This window comes from Lolium rigidum, chromosome 6 (genome assembly GCF_022539505.1).
Source record: "Lolium rigidum isolate FL_2022 chromosome 6, APGP_CSIRO_Lrig_0.1, whole genome shotgun sequence".
NCBI lineage: Eukaryota > Viridiplantae > Streptophyta > Magnoliopsida > Poales > Poaceae > Lolium > Lolium rigidum.
This window is the reverse complement of record NC_061513.1, coordinates 151,690,935-151,705,830: the sequence shown is the minus strand read 5'-3', so window position 1 is coordinate 151,705,830 and position 14,896 is coordinate 151,690,935.

Genomic DNA, 14,896 nt, shown 5'->3' with positions numbered 1-14,896 from the left:
CCCCTTCCCAGATCCTCTCCTCTCCGCTCAAAAAATGTCGAGCTCGTCCTCCCGCAAGATCGCCGCGGCGAACGGCTTTGGCCGCGGCAGCCTCACCGTGGCGGAGGCGTGGGCGCTGTACCACGCCCGGTATCCAGTCCCGCCGGACATGCGGCTGCCAAGCAGCGGCGGCTGGAAGATGGCCGTGAACGGCATTGGCATCCCGCCGCCGCCGAAGCCAGACACGCAGCAATGGCGGGACGCCATCAAGGCCCGTCGGGCTCAACTCACCGCCGAGGAGCGGGCGGATCCGACATGGGCGGCCAAGGACAACGACGACTGGTGGGTCACGTACTTCAAGGCCAAGTACGACGTCGAGATGCACAGCACCACCGGCCTCATCGGCGGGCCCAACGAGCTGGAACGAGGAAGGCCGCGCCCTGTTCGGGGCGTTCCGGGCGCACCCTCGAGAACGTCATCCGCGGCCTCCGCAACGGCGCTCCAAGGCTGGAGATGCCGTCGTCGCCGCCGCCGTCTCCTCAATGGCAGCCGAGGAGGACGACGTACTCGTCCTCCTCGCACTCTTCTTCCTCGGGGCCGGCGCGATCGACGCCGTCCTCGTCGTACCGGTCGGCGCCGTACACCGTTCCCAAACGGGAGGTCAAGGAGGAGCCGGCGACGCCCGTCAACACGAGGCGTGGCGGTAGCGGAAGCGGGCGGCGGCAAGGGAGGCGCGGCGGCGCCCTCCTCATCCCGAAGCCGGAGGTGAAGGAGGAGCCGGAGGAAGCGTCGCGAGCGGCGCTGCCGGCGGAGTACGAGCGGCAGCAGCGGCTCATCGCCGGCAGCGACGACCCCGAGGACTGCCCGGGGCTGCGGGCGGCGTTCTTGGCGTCCATGGACGACAAGGACGCTCGGAGGGGCAACCTGGACGCGGCGATCGCCATGTCCATCCGCGACTCCGGCAAGCCGCTGGTGGACCTCACCGACGACGGCGAGGCGGGACCAAGCGGCTTGGTGAAGGACGAGCCCGTGGACGAGCCCGTCGACGAGCGCGTCAAGCGGGAGGTCGTCACCGACGAGATGTACAACTTCCAGCAGTACTACGACGCCTCCGGCCGCCGCAAGTGGTTCTAGATTAGGTTTAGTTTTAAAGTTACTCAAATTTCGTTCGAATCTATGTAAATTTGGACGAATCTAATCGAATCTAGTCAAGTTTAAAATTTGCGAAATTTTGTTTGGGGGACGCGACTGGGGAGCGACGTCCCCAAACGCGGCACGAACGAAACACGTCCCCCAAACGCTCAATCCGGCGCGGTTTGGGGGACGGTTTGGGGGACGCGACTGGAGATGCTCTTATTATCTCTATTTATGTCATCTATGTGTGATTGCAAGTGGGGTACTCTCTAGTGGTGATACTCCACTATTGTCGTTGTGATTATGGGATGCATGGTATCATGGTCGTGCTATTCCACTTGGTCATCTTGTATGCTCACCGAGAGCATGTTGATTTTCTTTGACACCTCACCTACAATTCCCCTTTTCGAAAATGGTGATCATAACCATTATCTTGGTGTACCTTCTAAGTGTGATGGTATGCCCACCTACCTTGAGTGTGTCGACCTCTCGACACCCTCTGCACTCCTTAGTGGTATGATGATTAGTATCATGCCCTTGTTATAACTTCTACTTTGATTGATGCCCTGCACACTTACTCTCGAGTATGTGGAACCCCTTGTTGATGTTAGGCATACTTACTCTCAAGTATGTTGAACCCCCTTGTTCTTGTTATGCATGCTTACCCGAAGCATGTATGCCCCCTTGACCACCTATTTTATCTTCTTCTTCATGGTATGATGATTAACATCATGACCCTTGTCGAACAATCCTACCTATGTTGTTCCCATGCATGCTTATCCTAAGTATGTATGATCTTTCCCCCCTTGACGCTTCAATTATCCTCTCCTTAGTGGTATGATGTCTAGCATCGTGCCATCGATATACCTTAGCTCTTGCATAAAACTATAGGTTGGGAACCCCTCAAGGTTTACCTTGTTGTAAAAGTTTTGAGAAAACCTTGGGTGAGTCGACCTTACCCGAGTGCATGGTTTATGAAAGGAAAGGATCTTGGAAAAGATGGTTGGAAAGAGGAATGTGTGTGTGTAAAGTGGGTTTTTCAGAAAAACGACACACGTTTCTTTGTATTCGCCCGGAACAACTAAACCGCGCAACCACGCTACCCCAACATGGGCACGGGGCTTAGCCCTAGTTTGTTGAAGCCGGCATGAGACACCTTCACAACTCTCTAGGAGGGTCACGATGACCTCCGACGCCGGGTTGCGCTCCGAAGGAGGCAATACACCGTAGTTGTCTATAGCCGGACGATTACCGAGGGTCTTCCGTCGTGGCGCCGGAGATACGCTCAAAAAGGAGGTATGCTTGCCGGGGTGCCGGGAAGGGGTAAGCCCGCAGGGAAGGACTCATGTCGGGGAGATAAGCGAAAGGTTATGTCCGAGTTTCTGTCATGGCATAGTTGATATGCAGGGATGATGCCCACATGATAGACTCGCGGATCTTGTGGGGAAAGTGTGCAAACTCTGCAGAGTCAAATCTATTCGAATAGCCGTGTCCACGGTCATGGACGGTTGGGATGGCCGTTACCGAGCTGTGTCGAGTTTTGGTTTAGAAAATGATTTCCAAAGGAAATGTGTGTGTTGGATGTACCGGAAGGGTACGGAAAGGCTGGTGCCGACAATATGGAGATGGTCGAGGAAAATTAAACAAAAATTGGGTGACCCTTCCTAGTGTTTTATGTTGAAGAACTCTTTTGAAGTATCTTCTTCAATAAAGATATAGAGATGTCATAGTACCACTTTAGTGTCTCCATCAATTGCGATGTTGGGATGCTATATCCACAAGAGAAACTGATTCTCTTTCACATGCCATATCCACAAGAGAAACTGATTCTCTTTCACACGCTATATCCACAAGAGAAACTATTCTTCCTCTCTTGTCTCTTTTAGTTAGCATTGATATCACCTTTCTTGATGGTTTGCGAGTACAATTCCAATGTACTCACGGCTTTGTTCCTGGCTATTTACTTGGCCAGACTTGGAGGAACTCGACAGATGAAGAAGGAGTTGACGACGTCTATGCGAGCTAGGAACGTCTTCCCAGTCAGTTGCCTGTAGGGTTAAGGCAAAGGACTTGGGCTCTGCGCTGCTGAAGTGATTCCGCTACTCTGATGTTTTAGTTAGGCCATTCGAGGCTATTATGTAAAGGTTGGTCATGTGACCTTATTATAATTTTCTTATTCCGTTTTGTAAAGGATGATGTAATTTGATATCAGTTCGGTTATGTGTTCACGGCGCACTGATCATGGGATCGTGAACTGTATACATAACAGGGTATTTCGGACAGTTAGTCCGGGGTCCCCACAGAGCTGGTATCAGAGCTATCCTGACTGTAGGAGACCTTAGTTAGCATGGACGTTAGTTAGGATAACAATTACTTGGGAAAAAAACTATTTATGAAACAAATTGTTTCTTTAATCGGAAGTATAGCTTCTACTCCTCTTATTTATTCAAAACTTCTAAATTCTTATCTCTCCGCTTTATAAAAAGGTTTGAAAATTCTTGCTCTATTGTCTCATCCACTTAAAACCTACATGTTTGACGATGTCTCCGACTCAGACCCGGAGACTCAAAGTCAAAGATGGATCAACCTTTTATGAAGTCTCACGTATCTCCAACAGCAGCTATTGAAGATTCGATGCCGATTTAGTCGTGCACATATAGGGATGATAACGTCATGTCTTTGGTTGTCACCAAAGTATGTCAAGGAGCTGACCTTGTTCCTCCGTGGACTTGCACTTTTGCAGTCGCCAGGGATCGAGTCCTCAGTTCTTGACTAGTAATTTTTAGGACGGCCACGAAAAGATCTCGACTTCGGGAGCACCTCAACAGCCGCCCCCTCGAAGACCTCATGTTTCCGGGATGTCGAGACTAGAAGTTCTACACAGTTTTCTCCTCCGCCTCAATATCAACGACTCAACACCCGGCCCCTTCACCACCAACGATTACAAGGATCCCTATTGAAGTCGATGCCAGCAAGATGAAGACGTCGACATATGCGACCAGCCCCAAACCTATAGGATGGATAGGACAAACTCAATCGCTTCGATTGAGCTACCCCCGCGCATTAGGAATTTCTGGGTACTTAGAGTACCATGATGATTGCTTGTAGTTCCCTAGTGTGCTGCCTTGAGTGTTTGTATCTGTTTGTTGTGTGTATGTTTGTCTTGCTATTTAGGTCTAAAAACATTCTTAGTGTGACAACCCAGTGTAGGAAGCCTCCCTAAGATGTTTTAGCCCTCATCTACCTCGCCGATGTTTAGCTAACCGCTAGTTAGTTGGATAGGTTAACGGAAGACTCTAACTCTAAACCCGTTAACAGTTGATTTTCAACCGTCAGGAAAACTAACCCAGACCCCTATCTATGCTAACTTCCTTCATGATCAGCTGGAGCATCTCCACTACGCCAAGAAAGAAGAAGCCCTACCTTCAAGAGTGCCTACACCTCTGCGAGAAGACATACTAACTTGGTCTAACCTCGGAGTAATCGCGCTAACCTCGAGGATATCTTCTTGAAACCACCCCCTAACGCACCATCTAACCAGCTGAGAGAAAAATAGCGTCAAAGTCAAGCTACATCACATGGTTCGTCTAGTCCTTGTCAAGTGAAGCTCGTAAAGATACCTCAAGACTCAATATTAGGTGTAACTTACCCGCTCACTTCTTAACTGGTCAACACCGACCCGCAAGCTGAAGATTGTCTTCGACGACTTTTGTTGCTACTTCATATGGATACCAACCAGGCATTTCTTCAACTTACTAACTCGCCTCGCGTCCCATATGGTTTAGTTAACACTGTGAGTGCCTCTTGAAGTTGTGGTCTGCACGTCGCCCCTGAAGATTCTTCAACTGAGTACGGAAGATCGATGACTTCTTCAGAAGCCCGATAGAACCACAAAGGCAGAAGCTCAGAGTTTTTCCGAAAGCCCGATGAAAAATCTTAAGGGTGGAAGACTTCGTCTTCCACTAAAAATTGGAGCTAACCCTAACATTTTAAACCTTTCTAACACACCGTTGAAAACGTGGGATGCACTAACCCCTCTTGAAGCCGTGGACTACACAACACCCTCTGAAGGTGTTGACTCAAGACGAGAGATCAATGACTTCTCCAAAAAGCGCTCGACAAGACCCGTGGCTGAGGCTCTATGATTTCAGGAACCCCGCTGAACAATCTTAAGGGTGGAAGACTTCGTCTTCCACTAAAATCAAGCTAACTCTAAAAAGTTTTCAACCCCTGTTCAAGCACCGTTGGGTGCACTAACCCTCCCACAGCCTTGAACTCCCTCTAGGATCGTTAAGAAACTACAGATCCAACACCTGCATGGAGTAGTCAACCTCTTCATGAAGCTCGCCATCGGCAGAAATCCATCATGTCTCCCAGAAGATGAAGCAACGACCTTCTCTACAACGGCACGTCTACAGAAGAATGGAGTCTGACTTTGGTTAAACTTTACAACCCCTCTAGTTCTACACTCAGTAATCTTGGGACGAGATTATTTTAAGGGTGGAAGAGTCTGTAACGCCCCACTTTTGCAACCTTGTTTAATTGTCCATAATGCAAAAATTAGGGGGAACAAAAACTTTTTCTTTAGACTAATTAAGATGAATTGTCTTGATTTGCTTGTTGAGTTTTGTCTTGAGCTGCCTCATAGATCAACACCTCTAGTGGTCAGCCAAACAACTCACCTAATAAAACACATGTGTGGCTTAGGAAGAATTGTTTTCCTTCTTACTACATCAAACTTTTCTACTCATGGCAACATGAGTGTGCCTACTTAAAATTCCTCTTTGTGTTTAAGCTAGCTCAAATCATCCTTGATTCCAAACTTGCATCCTTCTCTTATACCCACTCATCCTTGTTGGTTTTGAGGCCATGTCGACCATCTGTGTTGACAGGCTTTGAATGTCCAGATTTTGGCAGTTGATTTCTAAGCAACCACAACTGTTTTTGGTAGCCTCAATACAGGGATCTCATCTATGCAACACCCTCTTCAACCTCCACATCCTGCATGTCTCAGTCAATCCTTGCAACTCTTATATTCAACTTGATCTGGTATCCTATCCCATGTTCCAGCACCAGATCACTTCTTCCTCTTTTACCTCTTGTTTTTGTTTACATCCGAGTTTATCTTCACAAAACCAAGAGTGGGAATGATGGATACATTTTGTAGCCATCATCTACCCTTGAGAACACTTCTTCCTAAATTAGTTCTCTTTCTCAAAACCCTATTGTTTTCTTCTCTAGTTTTGATCACAAAACTACCTCTAGTTTTATTAAATATTTTCAAGAAAATTTCTTCAAACAAAACAAGGAATTGAAATGGGTTTTGTTTTTCATCCCATTTCTACCAAGTACTGAATTCTAGAAACATTATTTTCTACCTTGCTTTCTTTTCAGCAAAAGGCTTGGTTATGATACTTATACCATTTCTAGTTTTCCCTCTTGCTTATTTTTACATTGGAGAAAAACTCTACTTACTAGAGAAAGTAAGCAGAATATTTTGAACCCCTATGTTCCAACCAGTTTTATCTCAACACTTTCAAACTTCATTCCACTTGAGTTCATTCCCAATGGTCCCTAGACAATTGAGGTGTTTCAAATACTTTTCAAACAAGTTCTATTTCAAATGACAACTCTTGCACATCTTGTGTACATCTCTGATCTACCCCATTATGTTCCTTCATCCCCCAATTCTGGATCAAATGGATGATCATTTGATACTTTCAAATCACTCTCAATTGACCTCTTATTTGAAGAGCAACTTATATTTCATCATACCTATCTCACTCCTCTATTCTTTTCCACCATCACCTTGACCTCATGAATTGATGATTTATGACAATATATTCATCCTTGTGAGTATTTGGTTACTTCGCTCACCACCCCATCTACCTTGGCATGCTCATGCATTGTTGCATGAGGTCAATCCCAATCTTTCCAATTTTAAATTCAAATGAAAACTTTTATTCATCAACTATACCTTGGGAACTATCTTCATCATAAGTTGGTCACAACCAAAGTGGTGGAGATTATTCTCATGGCACATGTCACCCTCATACTCCTTTCTATCTATATGTATCTACTCCTATTTTATCATCATCAAAGTCACTCATTGACATTATCTCCTCAACATCATATCTTGGCCTATACACATGGATGTTGTGCATCTCTCTCTCATTGTTCATTTTTGTTTGGCAAGATAGGAGCCGGCCATGACAAGGATTTCGGCCAGCCCTTCCTCCTCACTTTGTTCTCTTGCAAGCCTTGCCTCCTAACTACCCCAACAAATAAATGGGCAGCCACCCACCTTGGCCAATCAAATAAGGGGCTGCCATCACTCCCTCCCTCTATAAAACCCCCTCCTTGGGCGGCCACCTCCCCCTTTGCTCTCATTTTTGCTCTCTCCACTCACTTATCCACCTTATCTACTCCCTCACACTCTCCTCCACCTCTCCACCACGAGCTGCTGCTCCTCCTTAGCTCAATGGCCAGCCATGGCCATGGGAAGCCACCAAGATGCAGCTCCCTCCTCCCTCAAGCTCATCCTCACCATGAGAGAGCATCCCTCTCACTCTCTTCTTCCCTAACCCTTGATGAATCCAGCTCCCTTTCTCCTTTCTCCTCTCACAAGATTAGATCTTGATGCAGGTGCATGTTGGTCCAAGCATGGAGAAGGTTGAGCTATCCTCAGATCTGAAGTTCTTGAGCAAAGTTCGTCAAAAACCTTGCAGTAATTTCTGTAATCTTGCTGTTTCAGATTCTGGTACGAACTTGTAAAATCCACCAAATCTCGTATGCAGATCCAAATCGAGTGATTTAAAGTTCCACAGAAAGATACGGAAAAGATATACAACTTGGCGTTGGTCTCATCCTCAAATTCGTTACGGATTGTCCGTGGTAAATAAAGTTCTGTAAACATACAGATTCACTGTTTGTTAGATTTATTCCGTTTTACAAAACCTTTTTGAACAACCTCAACTGTAGGTGAAAGCCCTCTTCAATACCTTCACTTTGGCGGTGATTTCACTTCGATTGACCTCCTGAAACTGAAATGGTTCACAGATCAAGATCTGGTCAGATCTGACTTTGCCGAATTTAACCAGGAGCTTGGGAACGACTTTTTGAATGAAAGCAATTGGGTAAGAACCAGATTTTCAATACCTTTCAGATGCAACTGATCTCATATTTTTATGAGTTATGTACGATTTGTGGTGAATTAAACTTATTCTGTGTGTCCTGCAGACATGACTGTTAGCTTTTAAATCACCAAAAATCCATTTTTGAACCTAATTGAGTGATTCCAATTTGGTAGTACTACTGATTGTTTTGTTAGTCTTCTCAAACAAGTTTCAAACCTTTATTTGTTCTGCAACTCCAGAGGTAAACCAAATGGTATAGACATGCAGTAATCTTGTCAATCCATTTGTGAGAGTTTCAGAAACATTTTGAACCCCAATCCAATTGTGTATGCTTCTCTGTTTTAATATCTTTCAAATTCCAGTGGTCTCATATTTTTAGGATTTTTCTACGATTTATGGCTTACAGATCTTGTTTTCTGTACAGTCAGATTCAGAGAAATTCCTAAAATTGTAGGTTTAATACTTTTGGGTGAATCCAATTGGGTTAGTCTTGTATTAGTACTGGCCATCTAGGAAAAATACTGTTAGTCTCTGTTCATGCATATTGGTTACTGATATTAACATGTGTGTGCTATATGAGTTGTTGGTCCAAAACTTTTTGGTTTATTTAAAACCCTTGACCAACTCTTTTTCGTAGAGATGGGCAACCTTTGTTTTATGCTTGCAAAACAAAACCTTTGCAACTTAACATTAGCCCTATTGTTTTGCTTAAGTTTTCAAATGATGAGGAATATGGTTTGCTTCCTATTTTGGATGTTGTGTTATGTGAGAAAACTAAGTTAGGAAAACTGTTTTCTACTTTTCCAAAAATGTTTGAAAATGTTTTGTGAATGTATTTGATGTCAAACTAATGCTCTTGTCCTCTTTATGATGTTATCTACCAGGGGATGTTTGGTTTATACCATGGTGATAACCGAGAGAGGCAATTGCTAAGTTGTGATACTCTCATACCTTTACTAGGTAAATAACATGGGTTCTCTTTAAGTTGTTTGTGGTATCTATAAGTCCTTTGTATGGTAGCTCTTTATTGAATGGTTAAATTATGGTTGTTGTATGTTTGTATTGTTGGTGCAATGTGATTGATTGTGTTTTTATTTTTATTTTCCGGCGATAGATGCGAACAATTCCGGAGAAGAAGAAGAAGTGGAATCGGACGAGGATTTTATTTATGTTGTTGGGATTCTTATATTGGTAGAGTTGAACAAGTCCAGGGACAAATAAGCCAAGGCAAGCCATCTTTTGATCTCTGATCCGGTGTCTAGTTGGATGTCATTTGTTGATGTTCAAAGCACCTTCATTCTATGTGTGTTATTATCTCTATTTATGTCATCTATGTGTGATTGCAAGTGGGGTACTCTCTAGTGGTGATACTCCACTATTGTCGTTGTGATTATGGGATGCATGGTATCATGGCCGTGCTATTCCACTTGGTCATCTTGTATGCTCACCGAGAGCATGTTGATTTTCTTTGACACCTCACCTACAATTCCCCTTTTCGGAAATGGTGATCATAACCATTATCTTGGTGTACCTTCGAAGTGTGATGGTATGCCCACCTACCTTGAGTGTGTCTACCTCTCGACACCCTCTTTGCACTCCTTAGTGGTATGATGATTAGTATCATGCCCTTGTTATATCTTCTACTTTGATTGATGCCCTGCACAGTTAGTCTCGAGTATGTGGAACCCCTTGTTGATGTTAGGCATACTTACTCTCAAGTATGTTGAACCCCCTTGTTCTTGTTATGCATGCTTACCCGAAGCATGTATGCCCCCTTGACCACCTATTTTATCTTCTTCTTCATGGTATGATGATTAACATCATGACCCTTGTCAAACAATCCTACCTATGTTGTTCCCATGCATGCTTATCCTAAGTATGTATGATCTTTCCCCCCTTGACGCTTCAATTATCCTCTCCTTAGTGGTATGATGTCTAGCATCGTGCCATCGATATACCTTAGCTCTTGCATAAAACTATAGGTTGGGAACCCCTCAAGGTTTACCTTGTTGTAAAAGTTTTGAGAAAACCTTGGGTGAGTCGACCTTACCCGAGTGCATGGTTTATGAAAGGAAAGGATCTTGGAAAAGATGGTTGGAAAGAGGAATGTGTGTGTGTAAAGTGGGTTTTCAGAAAAACGACACACGTTTCTTTGTATTCGCCCGGAACAACTAAACCGCGCAACCACGCTACCCCAACATGGGCACGGGGCTTAGCCCTAGTTTGTTGAAGCTGGCATGAGACACCTTCACAACTCTCTAGGAGGGTCACGATGACCTCGACGCCGGGTTGCGCTCCGAAGGAGGCAATACACTCGTAGTTGTCTATAGCCGGACGATTACTGAGGGTCTTCTGTCGTGGCGCCGGAGATACGCTCAAAAAGGAGGTATGCTGCCGGGGTGCCGGGAAGGGGTAAGCCCGCAGGGAAGGACTCATGTCAGGGGAGATAAGCGAAAGGTTATGTCCGAGTTTCTGTCATGGCATAGTTGATATGCAGGGATGATGCCCACATGATAGACTCGCGGATCTTGTGGGGAAAGTGTGCAAACTCTGCAGAGTCAAATCTATTCGAATAGCCGCGTCCACGGTCATGGACGGTTGGGATGGCCGTTACCGAGCTGTGTCGAGTTTTGGTTTAGAAAATGATTTCCAAAGGAAATGTGTGTGTTGGATGTACCGGAAGGGTACGGAAAGGCTGGTGCCGACCATATGGAGATGGTCGAGGAAAATTAAACAAAAATTGGGTGACCCTTCCTAGTGTTTTATGTTGAAGAACTCTTTTGAAGTATCTTCTTCAATAAAGATATAGAGATGTCATAGTACCACTTTAGTGTCTCCATCAATTGCGATGTCGGGATGCTATATCCACAAGAGAAACTGATTCTCTTTCACATGCCATATCCACAAGAGAAACTGATTCTCTTTCACACGCTATATCCACAAGAGAAACTATTCTTCCTCTCTTGTCTCTTTTAGTTAGCATTGATATCACCTTTCTTGATGGTTTGCGAGTACAATTCCAATGTACTCACGGCTTTGTCCCTGGCTATTTACTTGGCCAGACTTGGAGGAACTCCACAGATGAAGAAGGAGTTGACGACGTCTATGCGAGCTAGGAACGTCTTCCTAGTCAGTTGCCTGTAGGGTTAAGGCAGAGGACTTGGGCTCTGCGCTGCTGAAGTGATTCCGCTACTCTGATGTTTTAGTTAGGCCATTCGAGGCTATTATGTCAAGGTTGGTCATGTGACCTTATTATAATTTTCTTATTCCGTTTTGTAAAGGATGATGTAATTTGATATCAGTTCGGTTATGTGTTCACGGCGCACTGATCATGGGATTGTGAACTGTATACATAACAGGGTATTTCGGACAGTTAGTCCGGGGTCCCCACAGGTAATGTCCAGAAGTGTTGGAAATGATTGTGTCCTTGCTGAACATGTGAATTTTTGATTATGCACTAACTCTCTAATGAGATTGCTTTGAGTTTGGTGTGAAGAAAGTTTTCAAGGATCAAGAGAGGAGGACGATATAATATGATCAAGAAGAGTGAAAAGTCTAAGCATGGGGATGCCCCCGTGGTTCATCCCTGCATATTTCGAGAAGACTCAAGCGTCTAAGCTTGGGGATGCCCAAGGCATCCCTTTCTTCATCAACAAACTTATCAGGTCATCTCTAGTGAAACTATATTTTAATTCTTTCACATCTTATGCGCTTTACTTGGAGCGTATGTGTGCTTTTATTTTTGTTTGTGTTTGAATAAATTCGGATCCTAGCAATCCTTGTGTGGGAGAGAGACACGCTTCGTTTTTTCATTTGAACACTTGTGTTCTTCGTTTTACTTTAATATTCATGGCGAAAGCTGAAAGCCTTAGCATTGATTGTTATTTGGTTGGAAACAGAAAATGCTTCATGTGGTAGTTGGTATACTGTCTTGAATAATTTGATACTTGGCAATTGTTTTGAGCTCTCAAGTAGATCATGTTTAAGCTCTTGCATCATGTAGTTTAAACCTATTAGTGGAGAACTATCGTAGAGCTTGTTGAAATTTGGTTTGCATGATTGGTCTCTCTAAGGTCTAGATATTTTCTGGTAAAAGTGTTTGAGCAACAAGGAAGAAAGTGTAGAGTCTTATAATGCTTGCAATATGTTCTTATGTAAGTTTTGCTGTACCGGTTTATACTTGTGTTTGCTTCAAACAACCTTGCTAGCCAAGCCTTGTACTGAGAGGGAATGCTTCTCGTGCATCCAAAACCTTGAGCCAAAACCTATGCCATATGTGTCCACCATAACTACCTACTATGTGGTATTTTTCTGCCATTCTAAGTAAATACTTCATGTGCTACCTTTAAACAATTCAAAACTTTAGTACTCCTTATTTGTGTCAATGTTTTATAGCTCATGAGGAAGTATGTGGTGTTTTATCTTTCAATCTTGTTGGGCAGACTTTCACCAATGGACTAGTGGCATATACATCCGCTTATCCAATAATTTTGCAAAAAGAGCTGGCAACGGGGTGCCCAGCCCCAATTAATTAACTTTCATTAATAATTCTCTTCACATGTTTTGCCCTGATTTATTAGTAAGCAACTTAATTTTGCAATAGACACTCCTCCATGGTATGTGAAATGTTGGAAGGCACCCGAGAATTCGGTTAACCATGGCTTGTGAAAGCAAAAGGTTGGGAGGAGTGTCATCTATAAATAGAACTAAAATACATGTGTAAACAAAAGAGAAGAGGGATGATCTACCTTGCTGGTAGAGATAACGTCCTTCATGGGAGCTGCTCTTTGAAAGTCTGATTGACAAGGGGGTTAGAGTGCCCACTACCATTCGTTGACAACAACAAACACCTCTCAAAACTTTATTTTTATGCTCTCTATATGATTTCAAAACTTGAAAAGCTCTAGCACATGATTTAATCCATGCTTCCTCTCGCGAAGGGCCTTTCTTTTACTTTATGTTGAGTCAGTTTACCTACTTCTTTCTATCTTAGAAGCAAACACTTGTGTCAACTCGTGTGCATTGATTCTTACATGCTTGCTTATTGCACTCATCATATTACTTTGTGTTGACAATTATCCATGAGATATACATGTTAAAAGTTGAAAGCAATAGCTGAAACTTAAATCTTCCTTTGTGTTGCTTCAAAACCTTTTATTAAGAATCTATTGCTTTATGAGTTAACTCTTATGCAAGACTTTTTGATGCTTGTCTTGAAAGTACTATTCATGAAAAGTTTTTGCTATATGATTTAGTTGTTTAGTCATTATCTATTTGTTAGCAATTTCTGAAACTTAAATCTTCCTTTGTGTTGCTTCAAAACCTTGTATTAAGAATCTATTGCTTTATGAGTTAACTCTTATGCAAGACTTTTTTATGCTTGTCTTGAAAGTACTATTCATGAAAAGTTTTTGCTATATGATTCAGTTGTTTGGTCATTATCTATTTGTTAGCAAACTATAGACCATTGCTTTGAGTCACTTCATTCATCTCATATGCTTTACAATGGTATTGATCAAGATTATGTTGGTAGCATGTCACTTCAGAAATTATTCTTGTTATCGTTTACCTACTCGAGGACGAGTAGAACTAAGCTTGGGGATGCTTGATACGTCTCCAACGTATCTATAATTTCTTATGTTCCATGCTAGTTTTATGACAATACCTACATGTTTTATTCACACTTTATAATGTTTTTATGCATTTTCTGGGACTAACCTATTAACAAGATGCCACAAGTGCAGTTCTCGTTTTCTCGCTGTTTTTGATTTCAGAAAAGTTGGTTTACAAATATTCTCGGAATTGAACAAAACAAAAGCCCACGGCCCTATTTTCCATGGAGTGTTCCAGAAAACCGAAAAAGAGTCGAGGAAGGCCAGCAGGGGGCCCACACCATAGGGCGGTGCGAGGGGGCCCACTGCCGCGCCAAGGTGTGGTGAGGGAGCCCCCTGGCTCCCCCGACGCTTCCCCTTTGCCTATTTATTCCTTCGTCTCCGAAAACCCTAGCACCATCGACGATTTCTCCAGAAGAGTTCCGTAGCTCCGCCGCCACCAAAAACCCTAATTCGGGGGACAGAAATCTCTGTTCCGGCACCCTGCCAGGACGGGGAATTGCCCCCGGAGCCATCTCCATCGACTCCATCGCCATCTTCATAGTTGTTGCTGTCTCCCATGATGAGGAGGGAGTACTTCTCCCCCGAGGCTGAGGGCTCTACCGGTAGCTATGTGGTTCATCTCTCTCTCCCATGGTGTGATCTTTATGTGATCATGAGCTTTGTAATCTAGTTGAATATGTAGATGTTACTCTTGTCTATTATGCACTCTAGAGGTTACTTTAATATGAACTCTGGAGTCACTCTCCACGGTGTGATGGTGACAGTGTGCGCATCGTGTGTGATTCCTTTATGAAGTTGTATAGCTTGTTTACTCCGGCTTGAGGTGTGCTTTTGCAGCCCTACACAATGAATAGTGTTTGTTATCCAACAAGAGAGTGTTTGAGAGTAGCATTTATTTATTCAATTATGTGATCATTGTTGAGAGTGTCCACTAATGAAAGTATGATCCCTAGGCCTTGTTTCTAAGCATTGAAACACCGTTTCCAACAAGTTCAGCTACATGTTCGCTTGCTGCCATTTTTATTTCAGATT